At 46.6% G+C, this 23,420-nt stretch overlaps 1 protein-coding gene and 1 long non-coding RNA gene across 2 annotated transcripts in view; one reads left to right on the top strand and one right to left on the bottom strand.

Annotated features, from left to right (window-relative positions):
• The window catches only part of LOC105485175 (acid sensing ion channel subunit 2), a 1,135,324-nt gene that overhangs the window by 159,995 nt on the left and 951,909 nt on the right, over positions 1-23,420 (top strand). The window lies entirely within an intron of this gene.
• On the bottom strand, positions 6,184-22,707 carry LOC105485172 (uncharacterized). The gene is made up of 3 exons (XR_989391.3): positions 22,372-22,707; positions 21,945-22,005; positions 6,184-6,662 (listed from the first exon to the last, which is right to left on the bottom strand). It is a non-coding gene; the product is annotated as an uncharacterized lncRNA (long non-coding RNA).

Here is a 23,420-nt window from a genome sequence, read left to right as displayed (position 1 = left end):
GGTTGGTTGGTTGGTTGGTTAGTTGTTTGGTTGGCTAACAGGTTAAATGACACTGGAATGGGATTTCTAGGCCTGTGTCCTAGTCCAGGTTTATTTCTGATTGTGTGTGTTCAGCAAGTCAGCATCTCCTCTGGATCTCAGGTTTCCCAGATTTCAAATGAGGAGATTGAATGTGATGGTCTCCAAGGGCCTTCTTGGTGCCAGTCCCTAGCTGCCCAGCATGGATCATCTGGGGAAGCTGTATGGGAAAGGGTTGCTAGGGATTGCAGACAGATGGCTGTAAACTGCACTCCCATCCATAAAAGTGTTCTTGTATATCAGAGTGCTGGGAGACAGATGCAAAGGCTGGGACAAGACTGCTGTGGAGCACTGGGTGGATCTAAGAGGGAAGGAGGAGCTGGATTTGGCCCTGAGCACCAGAGCATAGTGAGGTGGTCATGGGAGCAGCTGAGTTGGTTCAAAACTGTACCTTGCCTGACTTTTTTCCCCCTGATTCTGCCATAAGTAATGCTGCTACTCTACAGCCATATGACCTTGGGCAAGGTAATATGCTATGTAACTTTTTAATTGCCTCAGCTTCCTCATCTGTAAAGTGAGGGTCATTGGGTTCTAGGAGTTAAAATACTTAATGCATGTAAAATGCTTAGAATAATGATTGGTGTATAGTAAAAACTCAATAAGCAGTAGCTATTATTGCTGTGCCATGGCCACTGCTAATGAGGAAGGCACTCTGGACAGACACACAGCTCCCAAGTCTCTGATTCTGTACCTTGGCATTTGAAAATGCCATTTTGTGAGCTTTGCCACATTGGTGTTGTGGAGAGTATGTGAGCATTAAGGCATGGCAGACCTTTATCCAAATTCCGGCTCTGTAAGCTACTTAATCTCCCTGAGACCCAGATTCTCATTTGTATAATGGGAGATTAAGACTCACCTCAAAGGATTACTTTGAGGGTTAAATATGAATTTATGGAGCACCTATGGCTTACAAGGCATGGTGTGAAACCCTGTGCCTCTTCTCCGTGGCGGCATCGAGGGGTCTTTTGCAGGCGAGAGGGAAGTGAGTGTCCCTCCCATGACATTGTTCTTGCAGAATTAAAGACAAATTTATACTGTGGGTAATAAACTTATGGAATTCATCACTCTGGGATTGTCAGGGGATGAATATGAATAGGCCTAGAAGGATTTAGGAAAATGGATGAAGGCTGGATTCTCAGTGAGTTACTACAGCAGCCATTTCCTAGAAAATGTGCATTTAGGAATAGTGGTCATGCTGAGATGCTCTGTTGGAAAAGAAATAAGAAATAAATAGGTTCTGCAATGAAAAGCCTTTGGAGAATGATGCTTACTATATTCCATTCCTACTAAGAACTTCACTTTGGACAGCTGCTCAATTGCTGATTCAGCAAATATTTAGAGTACCTACTACAGCACAGGTACTGTTCTAGGTACTCATAATACTACAAGGAAAAAAACCAGATTCCTGTTCTCATGGAGCTTACAGTCTAATGGGAAAGACAAAAAATAAGCAATAAACATAATAAATTATGAAATTGTATGGTGTCTTTGAAGGTGAAAATGCATTGGAAGAAAATAAAAAAGAAAGTTCAAATAAGGGGGATTGCAAATGCCAGGGTCAAGAGGTGCGGGTTATAGAATTCCATAGGGTGGTTAGAGCAGTCTCATCTAAAAGGTGGCCTTTGAGAAAAGAAGAAGGCAATGGAGTTAGACAGTTAGCTGTCAGAGAATGTTTCAGGCAGAGGAAAGACCCAGGGCAAAGACCCTGAGGCAAAGGAATGCCTATTTTTTTCTTCCCAGGAAAGGCCTGTGTACCTGGACATAGGGAGAAGGAAGCAGTGAAGTTCCGGGGGCCTTATCAGCCAATGTAAAGGCTTCAACATAGGGAGAAGGAAGCAGTGAAGTGCCGGGGGCCTTATCAGCCAATGTAAAGGCTTCTACATTACCAGCTTCAGACAGAGGAGTGGCAAGATCTGACTCAGTGTAAAGGCACTGAGAAGTTCTTCATACTCCTTTAGCTTAACCCAAGTCCTCCCAAAAGTGTTTGACCATGGAACTCCTTTTGTTTTCTATAAAGCCTCTTAACAGCTTTAAACATATTACACTCTGCCCTCTTCTGCTGGTAGTTCAGATACTCGTTAAACTTAATGTTGTATGTCCCAAACATTTTGCCTCTGGAATCTTTTCTTTTCCCTTAAAGACCATTAACATCTTGCTTAGCCAGTATTCTAAAACCTCTCCATTCAAGCATGGGCTGTAGACCAGTTGCGTCAGCATTTCTTGAGAGCTTGTTAGAGACGCAGAATGTCAGGCCCACCCTGGACACTCCAAGGACACATTAAAGTTTCTGTGCACACTAAAGTTACGAGGTACTGCTCTATGGGACACACGTTGAGAAATGCTGGATTCGAAAAAAGTTGTGTGTGTGACTGGGGAGAGGTTGGGGTGGAAATAATTTGCAGAGAAGTTTATGGTACTTTATATAGATCATTTCCCAAGTGCCCATCTGCCTATGGTCTATCCAAGGTGTTCTTGAAGCTGACTGAGCTGAAATGTCCTACTCATATCCCTCCATACCTTTAGTAACTCATCATGGCTTGAGGCTTTGATTAAAATTCTCCTGACACCTGTTTAGAAGAAGCCTGGGCCTCTTGGAGTAATGAGCCCCATATGTTTATCACTCACATCTATATTCAGACTGCCTATAGAAGTCCCCAAATGCCACTTTCCTTCCACCTTTTAGAATGTCTTTCCTTTCAGTGTCTGAAGTTTCTGGTGCCCTCTAAGACACCCAGATGTTAAAGGACAGGGATGTGCTTATGAGCTAGGAGAATGTCAGGGTTGAAGAGGTAATCCATGCCTTCTATTTCCTCTGCTCTTGTGCTCAGAAACATCCCTTTCTATTCTTGTTGCCTCTCCTTCTTCCATCTCCTTTCAGCAACAGCTGTAGTGTCAAGAGCCCATGCCTTGCTTAGGGTCAAATGGACTGGTGTTTCCGTCTCAGCTTCATTATTTCCAGCACCAGCTTAGACAGACAAGTGTCAAGATCTGACTCATGCAGTGCAAAGGCACTGTTCTGTCCTTAGAGCCTCTTTCCCCCAATTGTGAAGGGGATGCACAAGTGTCTGCATCATCGGGTGGTTGTGAAGACTACATGAGAAAATCCTGGGAAATTTCCTCTTGGCCCTTTTATGTGCCATGGACCTTTGAATCCTAGGCAAGAGGCTTTAATAATAGAAACTAGGAGACCTAAAAATTGCTTGCACGATGTAGGCGTGTTTGATTGCTTGTGATGGAACAGAGCGAAACTGCTGGGCATGTGTGTTGACACTTGATAAGAAACACAGATTTCCAGGTCATCTCACAGACAGGGCTGCACTGGGCCTCCTGCCTAGGCCTGTTCGATGAAGCACCAACAAGCCCCACAACTTTGTTGCTTTTGCTATGCCCACTGGGACCAGTGAGAGAAGTGTGGTCTTATCCCTGGGAGGAGAGAAAGAGCCAGCATGTGCAGGTGCCCCCAGGCTGTCAAGGTGAGTGTCCACTCCCCTCCCTTGGAGAGGGCTGACTAATTCTCAGTGAATACGATTGCAGCCAAAAAGGGGTTATGGGGAAGGAAGGCTGTGCATTTGTTCTGAGCATGTGTGTGCCTGTGTCTCTTATTAGAAACCAAAATAGAAAAGAACATGAAGAGGTCTGAAAAACAGAATGAGTGACAACAGGAACAGACAGCACGGACACATGCTGCCAGGGCCCAAGCTTGCCAGCACAAACAGAGGGCTTCTCAACCTGGGCATTATTGACATTTTAAGCCAGATAATTCTTTGTTGTGGGTGGGAGTATCCTGTGCATTGTAGAATGTTTAGCAGCATCCCTGGCCTCTACCCATTGGATGCCAGTAGCAAAATCCCCAAGTGGTAACCACTGAAAATAACTCCAGACTTTTACAAATGTCTGCTAGGAGGACAGAATTGCCCCCAGTTGAGAGTCACTGACATACAGAGGGCTGAGTAAATGGGCCTTGTCTTCACAGTCCAGAAACCAAGAAAAATGCACCAGGGTTGCTCGTGAATTTACGTGCCTAACTTCCTCCTCTGTTGCCTCATGATACATTGGCAGCAGGCAGAGGCCGAAAGGATTCCAGGTGACCCTCAGAAGACTGAGAAGAGGCCTCAGTGACACGTTCTAGACACAGCTCTGCTCTCTTACTATTTTTCTGGCTCCATATCTGGTTCCTAAGGCCCAAACATCATCGAAACTGGGGCCAGAACTGTTCACTGGCGCTCTCACTGATTGAAAACTGTCCGGGGCATTTTGGCTGTTGGGAGCATTTCATCTCACATTGATTTATTATTATATTTTTAAAGACACTGAGATTTAAGACTCATCCAGGAGACACAGCTTGCCAAGACATAATTAGGAGCAAATGACAGAGGTAGTAAATATATAATTAACTCTTTTCTTAGTGTCTTTTCCTGGCATTCTTAGTCTATCCACACAGCCTGGGAACCGGTTCTCTGGAATCTCCAGGCAACTAGGGACCAATTACCATCATGTGCACATATTATGTTTTTGAATAACGGGTATACTTGTTTATATGCAGCAAGTTAAGCGGACAGCCACAAAGGTAAACATGGGTACACACACGTTAACAGTTCCTAATTGGTTTATTTTGATTGATTGGTTGATTTACTCACTGACTCATTGATTCAAGAAAGATGTGGTGCACACCTACTGTGTGTGAGGCACCATGCTGTTTCCACCTTGCTAAAATCTGTCCCTAACTAGAAGACTTTAAGTTCTTGTGTATGTATACACATAATGTGTATATGCATATGATACCAGGGAATTCTATACACCCATGTACACATACACACATATATTGAGGTTCAGAGAGGCCAAGTAACTTGCTGAAAGTCACATAGCTATTAAGTAATGAAGCTGGTATTTTGTCATTAAGTATGTCTGATTTTCACTTTTCTATACAATCTCCTTTCAAAATATACTTCCCAGAGAAGATGACAGTTGAGCTGAATCTTGAAAGGTAGATAGGACTTTACGAGGTCAACATGATAGGAAATGACCTATGCAAAGGCTGGTAGAGTTCAGGAACTCCAAAAGTAAAATACAGAGAGACACCAGATGCCTTGGGAGGAGCTAGAGAAGACAGTAGGGGCAAGGACCCACTAATGGACGATCTCGTTACAGAACCCGTAGCAAAGTTGGACTCAGATCTGACCCAGATGTTAATCTCTCTCCTTCAGGAGCTGAAGAAGCTCCCACTTGGAGTTGCAGCCTCTGGCCAGGTCCACCAGCATAAGTTACAAGGTGACCCCAGGCCCATTAAGAAACCAGGGAGCACTTGATTTCACCCAGTAACTGTCTCCAGCCTTCTCTTGCCCGGGAAGCAGGGACCAGTTAATTGCAGGGTGATCGCCATGTTCTTGTGGAACATTTAATGTAGCATGTAATTGCAGGGTAAATAAATGCAGAGCTATTTCCAGCTCTCAGCCCAGTGCTGCAAGCCTAGTGGTAATTATGGCTGGGGATTGGCTGGGTGCAATTTCCAAGCAATGGCTCCAGGCATGAACTGGGTCAGCCCCCAAGCAGGCCCTGTCTTCTCCCAGGAGAACAAGGATGCAGATCTGTCCAAGCTTCCCATTTACTCAGGTGCTTAGCATCTTGGTTAGCTGCTCTGGATTCCCCAATACTCTAGCCCACAACTGCTTCTTTAGGCTCCTCATCCTTCTGGTTGGTGCCAATTCTCCCTGATAGTAGTGGTTAAGATGCCTGGCTTGGAGTCAGATGGAAGTGAGTTTGTGTCAAGCCCCTTCCCCACACAAGGCTGTGTGACCTTAGATAACGTTGCAATTCTCTGAGCCTCAAATTCCTCATCTATAACATAGGGATACAAATAATACATATGTCATAAAGTTGTGAGGATTAAATAAGATAATGCATGTAAAATGCTGAGCATGGTGCCTAGTTCAGAATAAGTGCTAGATATTAGCTAATCTTCCCTCCCTCCCTTCTTTCCTTCTTTCCTTCTTTCTTCTCCTTTTCCCCCCTTTCCTCCCTCCCTTCCTTCTTTCTTTTCTTTAGAAACTGTGCAAGAGAGGAAAGAGCATACATTTGAGAGCCCAACAGACCAGGCTTTAAGTCCTGGTTCCATCAATTCCTTGACGTTTTGGTCTTTGAACAGTAATTTGACTTCTCCCAGCTTCAATTTCCTCATCTGTTAAGTAAGAACAGTACCACCCACTTCACCAAGTTATTGTGAAGATCAAGTGAGATTGAAGCCATCAATGTTCTTTGTAAACTGTGGGCCAGGCAAAATGAAAACTTCCTGCTCAGAGTTTAAACCTGTGTCACAGATTGGGTCCCCAGGAAGGAAACTCTGAAATAGATATTTACTTGCAATGGTTTATTAGGAAGAACTCATAAAATTACACTTAAGGAAGGAATGGGGAGAAAGCAAGATTAGGCAGAAGGAGAAGCTGAGCTGTGATGCAGTCTCAATGAGCATCTTACCTGATGCCATGGGAAATGTGAAAATGGAGTGAGCCTTCAGAGTTGTTCCAGATGGGGAAAGCGGTTCAGGCCTCAATATCTTTCCATGGATCTGTCATCGGATGTGAACCGCCCTGTAAAGAAGGCATGATCTGGAGCAAGGCAGCTCTCTGTGGTCAGGGTTAGGGCAAACCTCATGGGGAGCTGGCAGCTGAGAACTTTCTGCAGGCAGCATCCCCAGCAAGTAGCAAGATAAGTCCTTCCTTCTTGAAGAGGGACCTGGGAAGCACATCACAGCATCCACCACAACCTGTTGCCTCAACCTACCGAAGTTCTCAGAAAACTTCTTCCCATTCCCAAGCTCCTCATCCTTTCCCCTGCCATCCCATCTCCATATGTGTTGTGGCCCATTCTTTCACTACTTTCACTTCCTCGTCTCCCTTTCTTCTCACCCAGAGTCATTTCTAGATGTCTAAGCTCATCTAGGGAAGTTCTTTGATCTTGGTCAAGTGGCAGAGATGGAGACACAAAGGCCAGCCCTCATCCAGCTTCTCACCTCCCTCACTCAGAGCCTTGCTTGAGCTCTGTCTGTTCTTGGGCTCTTGGGTCCTGAAAATATGTGGCTGTCAGTGGAGATGTGTCCTTCCACCATGCTCCCAGCACCTATTTGTCTCTGTTTGTGGATCTAACCTCTTATGCTTGCCCCAGTGTCCTTGTGTTTGTGTCTCTATCTTTATTATTATTATTATTATTATTTTACTATTATCTGACTTGGCTTGAAGCCCACATCCCTTGATGCTGCTGTCTGAGAATCTACAAGGCTCACCCCAGTTGAAGCCCAACTCAGAATACCAGGAATACTAAGTGACTCGGACACTTGTTGTTGCTGTGTCCAGTAGAGAAAGAATAGAGGAGGCCTAAGAGGCACAGAGAGAAGGCTAGTTACTTTGGACCACTTGAGGCTCTTCTATGTGGAGGTCCATTCAAGAGAGACTGAGTTCCCGAGTTCATTATTGAAAGTGCATAAGCAGAAATGGAGGCCTCTAAGTGTGAAGACAGAAATGGGATTTAGACCTTGTAGGTCAAGGGCTGGCCACTTATAAGTGATGTCACCTTGAGTAATGACCTCAGCATTCCTGAATTTGCACTTTCACAATGGCCAACGTGGTTCACCCCAGCTCTGCAGAATGCTCAGAGGAGGAAAAAGTGAGAGAGTTCTTGTATGAGGGGTGGAATTTTGTAACTTTTTCCTGACACATGAGGACTTTCTGTCCCCTCTTACCCCAAATATAACCCATCTTAGTACCTGAGGAGGCCCAGTACAGAGAGGGCTGATGCCAGCTCACATTCAGTGTGGATTCCTGAGGGTTATGACTTTTCTGGATTTCTTAAACTACTCTGTGCAGAGAGGGGACACCAGGCTCAGGGAGAGCCACTCCTGGGCTTGGTGGAGTTTGGCTGGGTGGTAGGGAGAAGTCAGGGTTTCTGATGACCTCTCTCCCTGGCAGCTGCCCCAGGGAAACTCTTGAGTTTCTATGACCCAGTGGTAGGCATGGAGCAGCGGCTACACCAGGTCTCATGCAGGAAAGAAGGAAGGATAGAGGCAGGTAGTGTGAATGGTCACTCTTGTGCCCCTAAGACAACGCCAGGCCAAGGTCCCCGCTCTGATGGATTGGTGTCATGGCCTGGGTCCAGGCTTTAGAGGGTGATTTGCCTTCATTCAACTCACTGCCCACCCTCCTCTCTCCTGGTCATGAGTCATAGACTTGGGGAAGACAACTTCCGGGAGAGACCAAGGCCCCTGAACCAGCTGGGGGTTGACTGCCTGACACCTCACATGTAGTCTGTAAACTAACTCTAGTTGAAGCTGTCACCAAGGAGACACAATAAGGTTGTCCTGTCCACTTCTGTACTTACACTCAGCCCTTTTGTGATAATGTTTCTCCTATAAACCCCCTAAGCGTGTTTATTCTGTTTTGAGTTTATCTATGACCCATGTTTAGAAGCCCTCCTTGCTCTCCCTCCATATGCACCAGGACTCACTGGTGGGCTTAGAAGCTCTTCCACACCCCAGGCCCTTCCTAACACTCCCTGCTCCTCCCTCTGTCCAAGGCAGGGTTGGAGGCATTTGCAGAGAGCAGGCCCAGCACGGAGGGCCAGAGTCACCCTCAGTCTGGCCTTGACTCGACTCTCCCAGCATACCATAAGCATAGGAATTTGACACAGGTGGTGTCAGAAATGTTAAACTATGAAATAGGACTTGCCCTGCAGACCCACCCCAGGCACACCATCCTTTAGCTGGCTGTGTGTGTGCACTACGGGGGCAGGCACAGTTCCAGGCTCTGTATAGGAAAGTAACCTGGACCTTAGAGGTTATTTTGTCCTTATTTTGAAGTTGCAGAAACTAAAGGCCAGGATTAGGGCAGGACATCCTAATCACACAGTCAGTGAGAAGCAGGCTGGATCTTGACGGGGCAGTCTGGCCCCAGCAGCCACCCTGGACTGCCTTGAATTGACTGCGGTGTGAGAGGCTCCCTGCCATCTTTTCTGTGTAGCCCTGGGCTCCCATATCTCTGACCCCATGCAAATAGCTCCTCTCTCTGCCTTCATGGAAACACTGGGACAAAAACTTAGGCAAATGAGGCTTCTAGTGGCTAGGGCCTGAGTGTGATAATAGGGAACATTGAGTGGGGTTTACACATCTAGTGGAGAAGCTCATCAAGCCCTGGCCAGCACAGGCACATTCAACCTTCAAACCTGGGAAAGATCCAGGTCCAGTGTGGTCTCAGCTATGAATTCACTCATGTGCCTCGCTTTCCTGCCCCACCTTCAAGGGCTGGCACCAGGACTCCACAGCCCATGAGTCACAGACAGCACTGAAACTGTGGCCCAGGACCTCCATACTGCACCATGATGTCATGAGCTAGCAAGGCCGCTTGAACCTATGTGCCTGGCAGGCAGCTGCAGACACTGCTTTCAGAGCCAGCAAGACCACTGACCCCAGATTCCTCTCCAGCCTGCTCACAGGGCGCAGGAGTCCTGCAACAGGACAGGCCTTCTCCGTCCCTGGGAACGATCAGTGTCATGAGGCTCTTGTTGGGAGGGGCAGACAAGGAAACCTGCGTGCACTCATGTGGAATCGACAGGCATCAAAACCTTCTCTATGGGGCCAGAGGGAAGAGGAAAGTAAAAGGTATAGGATGTGGGGGATTGGGAAAGAATCTCTCTTAGGAGAGGGCCTGAAAGGAAAATCCTACAGAAAAAAATGCCATGGTTATCAAGGATAGAAAAAACGTATCCTTCAAACAAGCACAATGCCTGGCTCATAGTAGCTACTCAGTAAATATTTGTCGGATAAATGTGAAATCTAGACATGGACTTTGTGTACCCAGATTTCTGTTTTCTTATTCTGGTTAACTTGAAATCATTTTTCCCTCTGAGTTTTGATGTTCACTTTTGCAAAATGAGAATGCCACAACCTTCCAGCACAGATAACTGTACCACTGCTACGATGCAGGCAGAGGTGCCCTGAAAGTGGCAAATGTTGTGCGGATATGGGGAGGTTTCATTTTTCAGCGCTTTCCCTCCAACCACCCCTGAGGTCAGCCCCCTGCATCCATCATCAACATCTAATGCTTTTCAGCAATTACTCTAGGTTAATTGGCTCAGGCAGAGCAGTCCATAGGAAATGCCCCCGGTGGAATTGACAAGCCCTCTTCTCGGCGTAGGGAATATCTCTCCGGATTAAGTGTGCCTAATGCTGCCGTTTGCTAGATGGGGGATGAAGACAGCAGGGCCAGAATGCAGCTGCACATCATTTGTATCCGAAATACCAGGGGCCAGCTGCCTGGCTGTAATGAAATTCCAGCAAGCCTTGTTGACATTCCAGAGGCGTCGCCACAACGAGGTTAAATTATAAGTTGATGATGACAAGCAGACGCACAGGAAAATGTCAAAATTAGCATGGCTGAGCACAGGCACCCTCCTCCCTCCATCCTTGCACCCTCCTCCCTCCATCCTTGCTTCGGTACAGCCACTTTTCCCTCCTCTGTCCACACCCACCCCCAGGACCACCTAATCTCATGATTTGATGTTTAAGGGTATCACAGCAGGAACAAGTTTGTCCTAGTGGCTTCCTCTTTCTGTCTTACTTTTCTTCTTGGGCCACCTGATGGAGTGAGAACAAAGCAGCCTTCTGATGAGTCAGTGACCTTGGACACGTCGCTGACCCTCCATGAGCCTCTGTTTGTTCATCTGTGCATTGAGGATAATTATGCCTTCCTCCTGGAGTAGCTGCGGATTGGATGAGCTCACATACGTACTTCACTGGGCACAGGGCTCAACAATGTCACTTTCCTCCCTGCCTTCCTTGGGCCCACATGGGCTCTCCAGTTGGAAGAGAGCAGTTGGGAAGATGGACCACAGGTGAGGTGGAAAACTAGGCTGGGCTCATACCAGGAGTCCATGCATGATGAAAATCCAGAGTTAGAATGTGGGGTCAGGGCTGGGCAGGTTATTGTGGGAATGAGGACACAAGTCCCTGAGTATACAGCTGGACTCACTATGTGAGACTATGGAAATAGAGGGTAGGCATTTCACAAGCAGCAGTCTGAGACTGAATTAGACCAAGTAACAGTCGTACCATTTCAAAGCACCTGTAGATGAATCATATTGTTAAACTCACTCAACAGTTATTTGAAAATGGGATTAATACCCCATTTACAGATGGTCTTGGATCTGTAAATGGGGTATTAATATATAAGGAGACCAGGGAAGGCTTCATTGAAAGCGTGACATTCAAGCAGATGATCCAAGAGCGTCCATCCAATTTGGGGACAGAGAAATTTAAAAAGGGGAGGTCTGAAGATAAGCAAGGATCAGTTAGATTTCCAGTTGAGGAAGCCATCCAATGGCTAGAGATTTGGGGGGTACTGAGAAGAACTGGGGGAAATCTTCAACATGGTAACTTAAAAGGAGAGACTTACATTCCTGAGGATTAAATGTAGGCTGAGAAGTCCAGACAGCAAAGAACAGAGCCTTGTGGGATGACTTCATTCAATGAACAGGGGAAGAAGAGGAGAGATGCAGAGAAGGAAGAGACAGAAATGTAGGCAAACATCATTGACAGGGCAATAATGTGGGAACCAAACCAAAGAGAGGAAGCATCTAGGAGAGGAAATTATTAATGGGAACAGAGCAGAGAGATGGGATCAAGGTCTCCAGCTGAGTCAAACAGATTTTGGTAGGCTTGCCTGGAACTCTCTTTACTATTTACGACCTTGATTCCATGGGAGCATGAGTTATTAAATCCAAAAAATTGATGTGTCAAATTGATTTTCAGGTCCTGGCCCACTGAGACTTGTCAGCAATTTTTTTTCTTTTCTGTTCATGTCTTTGGCTCTGACTTTCCTAGAAAACAGATCATGACTTTGGGTTTCCTTAAATGAAAGTGGTTCAGATTACAGAGGTGGGTCTAGGACAAGGGATAGAAAGGAGAAGACAGGATGATAGAGGGAGAATATTAAGCCACCTTTCCCTGGAAGAGGACTAGACTGGGCCTCCACCCCAAGAGGCCCAACCTTTTATTTGGGCTCTGATCCCTGCTTCTGTTCAGGCTTTGCAATCCCATATCAGCAAAAGGGCTTCCATCCTGGGGAGAGAGAAAGGATCTACAGGGAAGAAAAGGAGACAGTCTCAATTAGGGTTAGTGGCCGAAACCAACTGAGGTCAACTTGCAAGCATGATTTCATGCATTCATTCATTCAACAAATATTTAGTGAGTGCCTGCCTTGTGTCAGACACTGTTCTGAGCACTGACAATATACCAACGAATAAAGCAGACACAAATGCCTGGCCTCGTGGAGCTTACATTCTAGTGGGGAGAGATGGCCAACACATCACATAAATAAGTAAATTAGATGATACAATTGTTAAAACATGATAAGGTACTATGGAGAAAAATGAAGCAGGAGAGGAAGACAGGAAAAGCTGAGGGATGAGGGTGGGGCTTCAAGTTTATATAGGGAGACCAGGGAAGGCATCATTTAAAAGGTGACATTCGAGCAGGCTTGTAGGACTTAGACACAGATGTGAATGGATGGATACTGGGCAATTCACAAAATCAGAACTAAGGCTAAAATAGGTGTGGCCTCACAAAGAAGAGGAATCAGGAACCTCTGAGTATCTAGGATGGAGGAATTCATGGGCACTCTCTTTGTGGCAGGGCTCTATGGACGGATGGATGGATGGATGGATTCCTATCACCTAGCGGCACTCAATTCAAGTCAGTGTCTAGGAAAAGAGAAGCTGGTTGGACTTGCCTAAGTCTCCTGTCCACCTGTTGGGCAGCATACCTTGATGGATACCACCACTGAGACTGCATGCCGCCGGATGGAGGGTGGCTGCCCAAGGAAAAATCCAGGCATAGGGCTGGGGTGCCAGGCGGGCAAAGCCAGCTGAGGTTGTACACACATACATACACACACATAAGCACAATGGCTGCTGGAGTAAGGCACCAAAGAGAAGTGAGCTCAGAGATCTTTGAATCTGCTTCCTTAAGGTTGGAGCTGGAGACCCTGAGACTTGGGAATTGGGAGGGAATTACTCATGGTCACCTATTCAGGAAAGGGGAAGTTTGGTAATAGACTTCCAAGCCAGACTGCTTTCCACTTCCCAGAGCTTCCAGAGAGCACAGGAGGTCTGAGGAGAAAGAAACCTAAGAAAGCATCTCACGGAATCGTCCCATTTCCCAGCTGAAGAAACTGAAGCCAGGAAGAAGACTGAGTGAGTGGGGATTAGTGGACAGTAAAAGGCAGGAGATTTTGGAGGACAGAGTAGAAGGTGGAAAATCAGAACTTTCCTTCTCCTGGACCAGGTGAGAGGATGATGCACGGAGATGTCTTAAGCAAATGTTTAGAACTCTCCTGGGGTAAGGGGAATAGGACTGGCAAGGCATCTCTGAGGTCCAGTGCAACCAAGCAGGCCCTGTTAGGTGTCCTGTGCTCCACAGGAAACACCCCAAGGATCACAGCAAATACTCTTACCCAGAGGAGAGCCTGTTAGCAATCTAGGCCAAATCCTATTTGCTTTCATAAGCCTGTGTGTAAACGATGGGCTGCGGCTCATGTCCCGTGGCAGCCTGATGGGGTGAGTGAGCAGGACCAAACCACTCCTCTCTGTGTCTATATGTTCAGAAGGTCACTTGATTCAAAGTCAAATACACCCAGAGTAGAGGGAGAGCCGCAGAGCTCCATTTGGTGTGAACACTGTAATTGAAAATTAGAGCGCTCCTGCCTACCAAATCTTCACTCTGGAATTTGCATCCCTGCCCTGCTGGGCAGTGAGAAAAGCACTCAGTTGCCCAAGTCTGGGCTTATTGCTACTGGAGGAAGCCTGGTTTGGCCATTCTGCCAGGGCTCTTTAAGTACAGCTTCTATCCTCTCCACCCACCCCCAACAATGGCAGCTTGCCTCCATCTGCACCTGAATGGGAAACTGGGAACCACAGCCCCTCTGTTGATGTCTCCACTGGGTTGTGCTGGCTGCTCTCCCTAGATCCTAAATCCTTGGCTCCTAGCATCTGCTTCTGATCCCTTCAACTGAGTAACCCTTGGCCCTTCAGTAGCTTCTGGGATTTGGACTACAATTCAGAGCTGAGCTCTGTGTGTTCCAACTCAGTCTCTGCAGAGAACGTTTCTGCTCCTGCTTCCAGCCCAGAAACTCTAGCAGCCAAGCCCAAGAGACGATGCAGAGATTCAGATCACTCCCTCTTCGGGTAGAGATTCCCTCACTGTGGATGTGCCACATTCAGGGCTGGCTCCAGGCATAACTCTGACACTGACCACCTGACCTGGGTTAGTTTTGTCAGCACATCCCTCTTTCAGTCTCAGGCTCTAATTTGCACAGAAGGAAACTGTGACCCAGAGAGGGAGGAAGCTGGGCAAGGTTCGTCTGCATCTGTAGTCACCTTTTCTCCAGTGCTAGCTGGCTGGGACTCTTCATTGTCTACGATGGGGCCCAAGTTCCCACAGTGTGTTATGAGACCTAAAGCTTGTGTTAACACGATTATTCTTCATCAAAAGTGACCTGTGTTCTCTTCTTGAGGATTAGCCGTGTGGCAGGAGCTAGTCTATAAACTAATCCTTAGTAAGGCGTGATGTCTGATCACAGACAACTAATTGAGCTTTTCACACCTTAGCTTGAGGGAGTGGAAGGTGCAAATTTCAAGCAATAAAGGAGTTTTGGATTGTTTTGTTTTGTTTTTCCAAACAGAGAATGCTTCTTGATGCTCCTTAAAGCATGCTGTATAGTCAGAAACCACGTAGCTGGACCAGTCCGACACAAAGAACTAGGGGACCATTAATCTAAGCCTAGAGATCACTGGAGCTCTGGGCAATGCTGACCTTTGTTTGTTTGTTTCTAAGGAAAGAGAAACTACTATTTAGAGTTTAGAGCCCACAGAGATACTGAGTGTGAGTATTTTTCTATTGTCCTTCCTGTCATGCATTCAGTAAATGAATCAATTGTCAAAGGTACATTGGTCACCTACTGTATGTCAAGTTCTTTTTTGGGACATTTGGGGGATTCACAGATGGACACGGCGTGACTCTCCATCCTTAAGACATCATGTGACATGTTTGGTAAGTCAGCTGTATAATGTTGATGACATTAATATTAACTTAACATTTGTTAGTCTATAGTTTATAGTAGTTCCCAACATTATTGAGCCTTTGAAGACTTTGTTTCTCCTCTGTAAGGAGGAGGCGGTGAGATCATTAATCCCTCAGCCCACATTGTTGGCAAAATCACCTGAGGTTACAAACGGGAAAGTACTTGGTAACTCCAAGAACCCTGAGCCTGGTGGTTATTATTATTACTTCTGTTGTTTTTCTCAGTCTCGGAGAAAAATTATTACTAATGTCAGCAGAATCACAGCTTCTATTTACACGAAGACAGGCCAAGAATTTCAATCCCTTGTCCCTCTCCCAATTAAATCATGGATTCAGATTGCCCTAAATCCATCGCAAGGTCTAGGTCTGAAGATCCAAGTTTGAGTCCCAGCTCTGTATAATCCTATCAAAGCCTCTTAATCTCTTTGGGTTATAATTTTTTTTTCACAAATACAGATGAGATAGGTAGATTCGTAGGTAGAAAATGTTCTAATTCTGTGTTTGTGTGTCCTTACATGTATATGGACATGTCCTGACACAATCTTGCATTTCCAGAGAGTTCATTCCAGCAAAAGTCATCCCTGGCTTCTTCCCCACCTTTCTTATCTTCAGAGGAATTTTAATTATGCATGTGAATGGGAGGGCAGGGACAGGGACTCACAAACTGTCACTTTCAGGAGCTGGCGTGTGAGTGTATGTATGTGTATGCATTTGTGTGTGTGCATATGTGTGAAATGTTCTCCTTGCTGCCTTTAGACTTGCCATTGCTCTTCTCCCGGTGCCAAATATTCTCTCAAGCCTTCTAAAGGTTGCAGCAGGGGCCAGGCCAGAGAACAGAGGTTTCTCTGCTTCTGCTTGGTGCTTTATCGTGTTTTGACCAGGTAAGCTGCAGCATTCACAACCCAGAAAACAAAGGCAGGAGAGGTGGTGTGCTGCTAGCACAGCCGGCTTGGAGCCCCACTGCCCGTCTTTGGTTTCTGTGCTCAGCCGGCTTCTGTGTTTGACTGTGAATCATTTCTGCTGGAGGACTGCATGCCACTGAGTGCCCTTTGAGTGGTGTGCATTGCACAGGCATCCTGGAGGGAAGCATAAAGAAATGGGAGTGGAGGGAGCAGCCCAGAGGAGAAACACAACCCTGTCATGCCCGAGTGTGGCTTCTCGGATTTGAAGGATGATAGGTATAGCAAAGGGAGGCTGGCTCTCTCTTTTGCAGGACTGAAGGGCGATGAATCTGCTGTCAGCATGAGTGACTCAGGACACCTGGGTTTGTTCTGAGCATCTCCCCTGGCCTGTTGGAGGAAGATTTCTCAGCCCCCACTTCTCCCCTACCTTTCACCGGATGCCACCAGGGTTAATGATGAAAGCAAGTAGTTTGGAGTCAGCCTGGATGGCTTTCCCTGCTGGCTCTGCATGTGCTCACCGCATCTCTTAGGATAATTGCATAGTCTCAATGAGTGCTTACAACTCTTCACAAAAACTCCTTGTTGAGTTAGCCTTAAATCTCCCTGGCTCTGTGTTAGGGGTTGGTCTGATAAATCCTCCTCCTTGGCCTCTGGGACCCAGATTGGAGTGCAGGCCGCTGGAGCTGAAGCTGCCTAACTTCCCTGTCTTGTGTGGTCCCCACAGTCCAACTGTGATGCCACGGCTGCTGCTTAACTTCCTCTGCCCATAGCTCAGGGCTTGGCTCAGCAGGGGAGCAGCATGTTTCACAGCTGGGTGTGGGCACTGCCTGTCTCTGGGATGTGTTCCAAGCACAGCATTCGACTAAGCAGAGACCAAGGAGAGCATGGCCTGGTCAGGATGCATCCACAGCTCCAGAAGTTTAAGTGGGGTGCTGCCTGGGCTTCGAGGATGAGGAAAGGTATCCAACTACCCCACTGGTTCTCAACTGAGGGCGACTTTGCCACCCAGGGGACATTTGATAATGTCTGGAAACAAGCTTTGTTGTCATAATGAAAGGTGCTACTGGCATCTAGTGGGTAGAGAGGCCAGCGATGCTGCTAAACATCCTACAATCCACAGAACAGCTCCCTACAACAAAGAATTAATGAGCCCAAAATGTCAATAGTTCAGAGACTGAGAAACACTGCTAGCCTCAGAACTGCCGAGGAAACAGGCACGTTGAGATAAACAGGACTTTGCATTGCTAGATCCTAATGGTACTGGCAGCTGTGTGGTATAAGTGATCTTGGACTATGAGTGGGCCTTTCCTTCCCCTCTTCCCCCAGACCCCTAGCCCAGTGTGGAAAGTTACATATCAGAGGCCTAGCGAGGCAGGTGCTGTTGGTGCCTCACCTGTATCCCCTTGGCACTCACCGTGGCAGTAGCTGCCGATGGCATTCTAGAACAAACAGTTGGGACTCTCCACTTCTCTGCCCCAGGGCTTTCTCTCAGCCCACAAGCAGGACAGAGCAGAAGTGCCCTGGAGTTCCTGCCCCCAGGAATGGCCCTCAGTCATTGATGATGGGAGCTGGAGAATAGGTACAGCTCCCATCCCTCAGGTGAGACAACTCTGCAGCATATCCACATTGTCGCCCAGAGACCCCAGTGGGACGGAGCCTCAATTGTCCACAATAGTAATGGGCTTATTAATGCACCCTGCATTGCTTCCTGCCCTCCCCTTTCTCATTCCCCAGATCCTCTGCTGATGTTACTTGGGACCACCTCGCAGATAGACTACTTCATTCCTTGTCACTGAGTCTGCCTGTGGGACAGCCTAGCCCAAGAGAAGCAGCCATATCCCTGTGGCTGAAGGAACTAACATCGTCTGTACTAGGTTATGTATTTACTCATTTGCTTATATCATCCATTCATTCATCCATTTGGTGAGCCCGCAACATTTACTGGGCATCCACTATGTACCAGAAATCGAGAATGTCATACTCACATAGAGAAGGAAAAACTGAGACTCTGAGATAAACCTGCACTTCTTCAAAGTCCCCCAAAAAGCGAAGGACCAAAACTAGAATATAAAGTCAAATGCATCTTATGCCTATTCTTACTACTGGTTGTTTCTCAACAGGCCATGCTTGTAACTACCTGGAGAGTTTTAAGTAAATACAGATGTCTGAACCCCACTCCAGAATCAATTATTGTCTCTAGGACTGGGGCCCTGGCCTCTGTGCTTTTTTTAAAGCTCACTGCCATCCGCCCCACACACATTGTCTGACTCAGGATGCAGCAAGTGAGAGGAATGGAGGCTCTTCTGTAACTGGGGCTGAAACTAAAGGCTGACCACCCTTCACCACCTGTCACAAGCCCCCTATCCCCTTGGGGAAGTTGGCATCCTGTGGGGCAGGCCAGCTCCCCGTTGTTGTCTTAACATCTTTGCTGAGTCATCTTGCCAAATTCCACCTAGGCAGGCTGTGCTGTGGTTTCACTGCTTGTTTTATGGTTGGGGTTTCCTGTCCTGCCATATGGTGAGTCCCTGTAAGGCATGGCAGTAATGGGGCCGCACACTGGCAGATGGGCGCTTCCTGACCCAGAAGCCCAACGGAGCTGAAGCCCCCTACTTCACTCTCACCTCTACCTGCTCCCTGGAAGGGTCGGAGATTGAGGTATTTCAGGCTAAATATAGAGGCAGGCCATTAAGAAACAACATCTCCTCCCCCCTCCCCAATCTCTCCGGGCTTTCCATGTGATGGTTTAATTGCTCCTGCAATCTGTTCTGTTTCTCCCTTGCAGTGCGGGAAAAGCAGCAGCCACAGCCCATGGTGAGAAGCTGCTTTCAGAGATGGGAACAGCTTTTAAGAGGAAGAAGGAAGCTTCAGGTCTCAGAACACAGTTGCAGGCGGGCTTTATTTTTAGAGGTCTCCACAGAGATTCTGCCCCCTGTTCAGGGCTCACCAGACACCAGGCCTGGCTTTGGAATTCAGAGTTTGGGGGAAGGCAACATTTTATTCGGATCAGTGTAGCAGGAAGGGCACTGGGCTTAAAGTCAGGCAAACTTGTGAGAAAGTCATTTAACCTTAAGGACAGGAAATGCCACTCATTTTGACAACATGGGAATGAGGAGGAAGGGAGGGAGCATAGTAGATGGCACACAGTAAGCCCAGAGTGTGGGTCTGCCACCCTTGGCACAATACGGGTATTGACAAGAGTCTTGGGCTCATTAGTTGTGGGGCCTTGGTTTTCACATCTGTAAAATGGGGGTAATAATAGCAGCTGCTTCCAGGACTGGCTACATAGTTTGCAGGGCCCAGGAAAGAATGAAAATGTGAGGCCCCTAATTGAAAAAGCTTTAAAAATTTCCACACAGTGAGAGCAGAACATTAAACCAGGCATAGGAGCACAGCCTTCTGAGCACAGGGCCCTGTGCAACTACATAGGTTTCACATCTTGTCTACTCACAGGAGTGTGGTGAGGAATTAATGAGACACTGCATGTCAAGTGCTTCTGACACTGGTAGCTTTTATTACTACTACTAATTAAGCATCAGATATACTATTGGAAGCAGTGTTACCCATTTTGCTATGGTGTGTATTAGATGGAGAAATAGATTGAAATGCAATTTCATGGTGTCTCCAATGGCAAGCTATAGTTAGGACTTTATAAGGTAACAATGGGGTGTAACCGAAGACTTTTGAGCACCTTCAAAGTTGTGTTTAAAAATTCGAATCAGGCCAGGCATGATGGCTTACACCTGTAATCCCTACACTTTGGGAGGCTGAGGGGGTGTATTGCTTGAGCTTGGGAGTTCAAGACCAGTCTGGGCTATGTGGTGAAACCTCATCTTTACAAAAAATAGAAAAGTTAGCCATGCATGGTGGTGCATGCCTGTAGTCCTAGCTACTTGGGAGGCTGAGGTGGAAAGATTGCTTAAGCCTGGGAGGTTCAGGCTGCAGTGAGCTGAGATTGCACCACTGTACTCCCGTGTAGACCACAGAGCAAGACCCTCTCTCTCTCTCTCTCTCTCAGAAAAAAAGAAGAATTCTAATCAGAACATTGTGTGGGTAACAGGGAATGGTGGTTGAGGGGCTTGCTGAAGAGAGGGCACTGCCTGAATATGAGTATTGTGGGAAAGTAAATAAATAAATGGAGACACCAAAGAAATTCCTCCTGGGTGACTGAAGAGAGGTGCTATGTATAAACACAGGGAACCAGGAAAAGGGGAGTTGGGGTGGAGCGAGTTGCTTTTGGTGACATACAGTGTGAGGTGTCAGTGGGATGGATATAAAACAGGACCCTAGAAACAGGGGAGCACAGCCCACATTTGGGCTAGGAGGAAGACTGGGGTGGGTGCGTGAGGTCATGGAGACCTGTATGGAAACAACTGGTGTACCAGAATAGATAAAATTATCAGTGCAAAGCACATTTCCAGATTGCGGAAGCTAGGGATAAAATAGAGCCGGAAATCAACTATGTATAAAATTAGCAAGTGAAGCTGAGAGGCTTGAACTGATCTGAGAACAGAAGGAGTCAAAGAAGCAGCATTCCTGGAGAAGATCTTGACCCTCTATGATCCTTAATCTCTTCATCTGTAAAATGGGTACAGTGTCATCCAACCCACAGTGTTGATGAAAGGGTAAAGTGAGAACATGTGTGTAAACTACTTCTCGTACTATATCAGGTGTGTAGTTAGTGAACAACACAGTGTAATCCTCTTCTTGCCTTAATTCCTGATTCTTGGATCTTTTTAGTGAGTTACATTCTATGATGTTGCCAGTTTTTATGGCGGTTCAGATATGTTTGTTTTCATAATGAATACGGTATTATGTAAGTTACTTTACATACATTATCTCCTGTTAATCCTCATAGAATTCTGCATGGAATAGTGCTATTTCCATTTTATGGATGGGATGCTCAGAGACGTTAGGCAATTTACCCAAGGTCACACAGCTACAGAATGACATGGTAGAATTCCAACTCAGACCTGCCTCCTTCCAAAGCCCATGCTATCCTCTTTATTTAGCAAAAGCAAGACAGGCAAGACAAATCACCCAAAAGAGCTCCCCTTCACAAAGGCTGGCTTCTCTCCTGTATACCTGCTAACAATACCATCTGCACAGGTACTCAGATGGAGACCAGGGAACACCTTGTTGTACAGAATTGTTCACTGTGGGTAATTTGCTATCTTCATGTTACTAAAATACCTTGAACAGTAGCCCATGTACAGTGGCTTAGGTTCTTCCTCTCTATCCAGAACCTGCATAGTGAGGGCCTTGGCAGGCTGGCATCTTTCCAGCATTGCAAAGGAGGAGGAGAGCACCGGCAAGTGGTCTGAGCTGGAAGGAGGGGAGCTGAGCTCTGTTCCTCCAACCCACTGCTCCCCTTGGGCTAGTCCCTTCCCTGGCATGAAAGGAAGGTGGCCTAAATGCTCTCACAGGATTCCCCAGATCTCCTGCTACTTCCCCAGGTGGTGGTCAAGGTGAGAAAATACTACAAGAAGCAGTAGAGTGCGGTTCATCAAGAGTGTGCATGCTGGAGCCAGTCTGCCTGGGAATGGATCCAGGCTCTGTCACTTCCAAGCTTTGTGACCTATGGTATGTTACTTGGCCTCTCTGTGTCTTGCTTTCCTCCTCTTCAAAATGGAAGGAAAAGAATACCTATTTCACAAGGAAGGGAGCTAGTACAGATAAGTGTTCTTCATTACTTTCACTGTTTATTATTGTCATTGTTGTATGGGAGGCCAGACCAACCTGAAAAGATGCCACTTCCTCATGAAATCTGTTCTCATCTGTGACTCTTGGATTATACCCATCCTTTCATGCTTGGCCTTGTATTACAATTATTCAGGAGGCTGACTTACCTTTTTGATAGGCTGGGAACCCTGCGAGTTGTGGCTTCACGTTTATTCTCCAGGCTTCACACTATGTAATTAAAAAAAGAAAAAAATATCCACAGTGGAATATAAAGGGCAGGAACTTTAGAGTCAGCAGTATTCAATACAAATCCTAGCTCTGCCATTTACCAGCTGTTTGATCTGAGGCAAGTCACTTAATCCCTCTGAACCTTGATTTGCTCATCTATAAAGTGGTATATCAGCACTTTTCCCATGAGCTAGTACATGGACATGTTTGACTCATCATGGGCATTCAATAAGAGCCATCTCCCATCCTTTCCTCTTTCTCATTTTTCACCACCCCATAGAATGTTGGTCACTAAATACATTTTAAAAGGGGTATGGAAAGTGAGATTTGAAGGCTCTTGGAACTCCCTGTTCCCCGAATGCTCACCCAGCCACCAGTGTAGGGATGAGGTCCGTGAGCACTTTGCCCTGTTAGCCAAGAATTAAACACTTCTCTCTTGGAAATCGTAAGCTGGAAGCGAAACTGAGGTCAAGAGAAGAACAGCAACTTTCCCCAAGGCCACAGCAGCAGAACAAGAAGCTCTATGTTCTGACTCCAGCCTCAGTTCTCTTTCCACCACCACAGGCAGCTGCCTTCAATGGCATGAGGTCTCACTCTAAGCTATTATCAACAAACTTCCCTTTCAAATGAAAGAAGAAAGTTCTGGAAACAATCTGAGGGATATGTGACCAGATGGGGTATAGCAGCAGAGTGGGTGGTGGTTGGGAGATTCTGTCAAGAGGAACTGGGCTTCTAATGACACGAGGATGAAAGTGAAAGAAATCAACAACTTCACCTACTTCCTGGTTTTGCAGCATGGTATCACCTGTCCAGAAGGGAGGTTCTCACTCAGCCACCTTGTGGTGTGAAAAGGATAATGAAGCTTTCGGTTATTTCCTCATTTTACCGTGGTCCTTGACTCTGAGGGACTGGGAGTCCTTTGTAGCCAGGGAGTATGTAAGATTATTGAATGTTCTTGCCAGGCCAATTTAGAGAGGTCTAATGTCTGATTCCACCACCACTCACCAACTATCTAAACTTGAGCTGATCTGAGCTCAGATTGTTCCTATGGGGTAGAGAGGTGAGGCTTGCTCTGCCAACCTTGTCAGGTTGCTGGATGTGTGATAGACTTATGGAGTCAGAAAGTCAAAGTTGGAGTTGGCTGTACAGGCATCTACTGAAAGTAACAAATTGGTTTCATCTAACACGTTCATGCCAGCCAATGGGTAGTGGTTTCCGGGGACAGATTCTGAAGCCTCACCTGGGCATAGCATAAAGAGTGTGGTGATCAATTAATGATGGCTGCTATGAGCACAGCAATGGGGAGTTGGGCCCTGCCTGCTCCACAATTTTCTTTTCTGCGTTCATCTCACAATTTTATCTTACAAAGGAGACTGAAGCTCAAAGAAAACAAATGACTTCGTCAAAGTCATCCA

Source organism: Macaca nemestrina, chromosome 17 (genome assembly GCF_043159975.1).
Source record: "Macaca nemestrina isolate mMacNem1 chromosome 17, mMacNem.hap1, whole genome shotgun sequence".
Taxonomy (NCBI): domain Eukaryota; kingdom Metazoa; phylum Chordata; class Mammalia; order Primates; family Cercopithecidae; genus Macaca; species Macaca nemestrina.
This window is presented reverse-complemented; position numbering and strand designations above follow the sequence as displayed.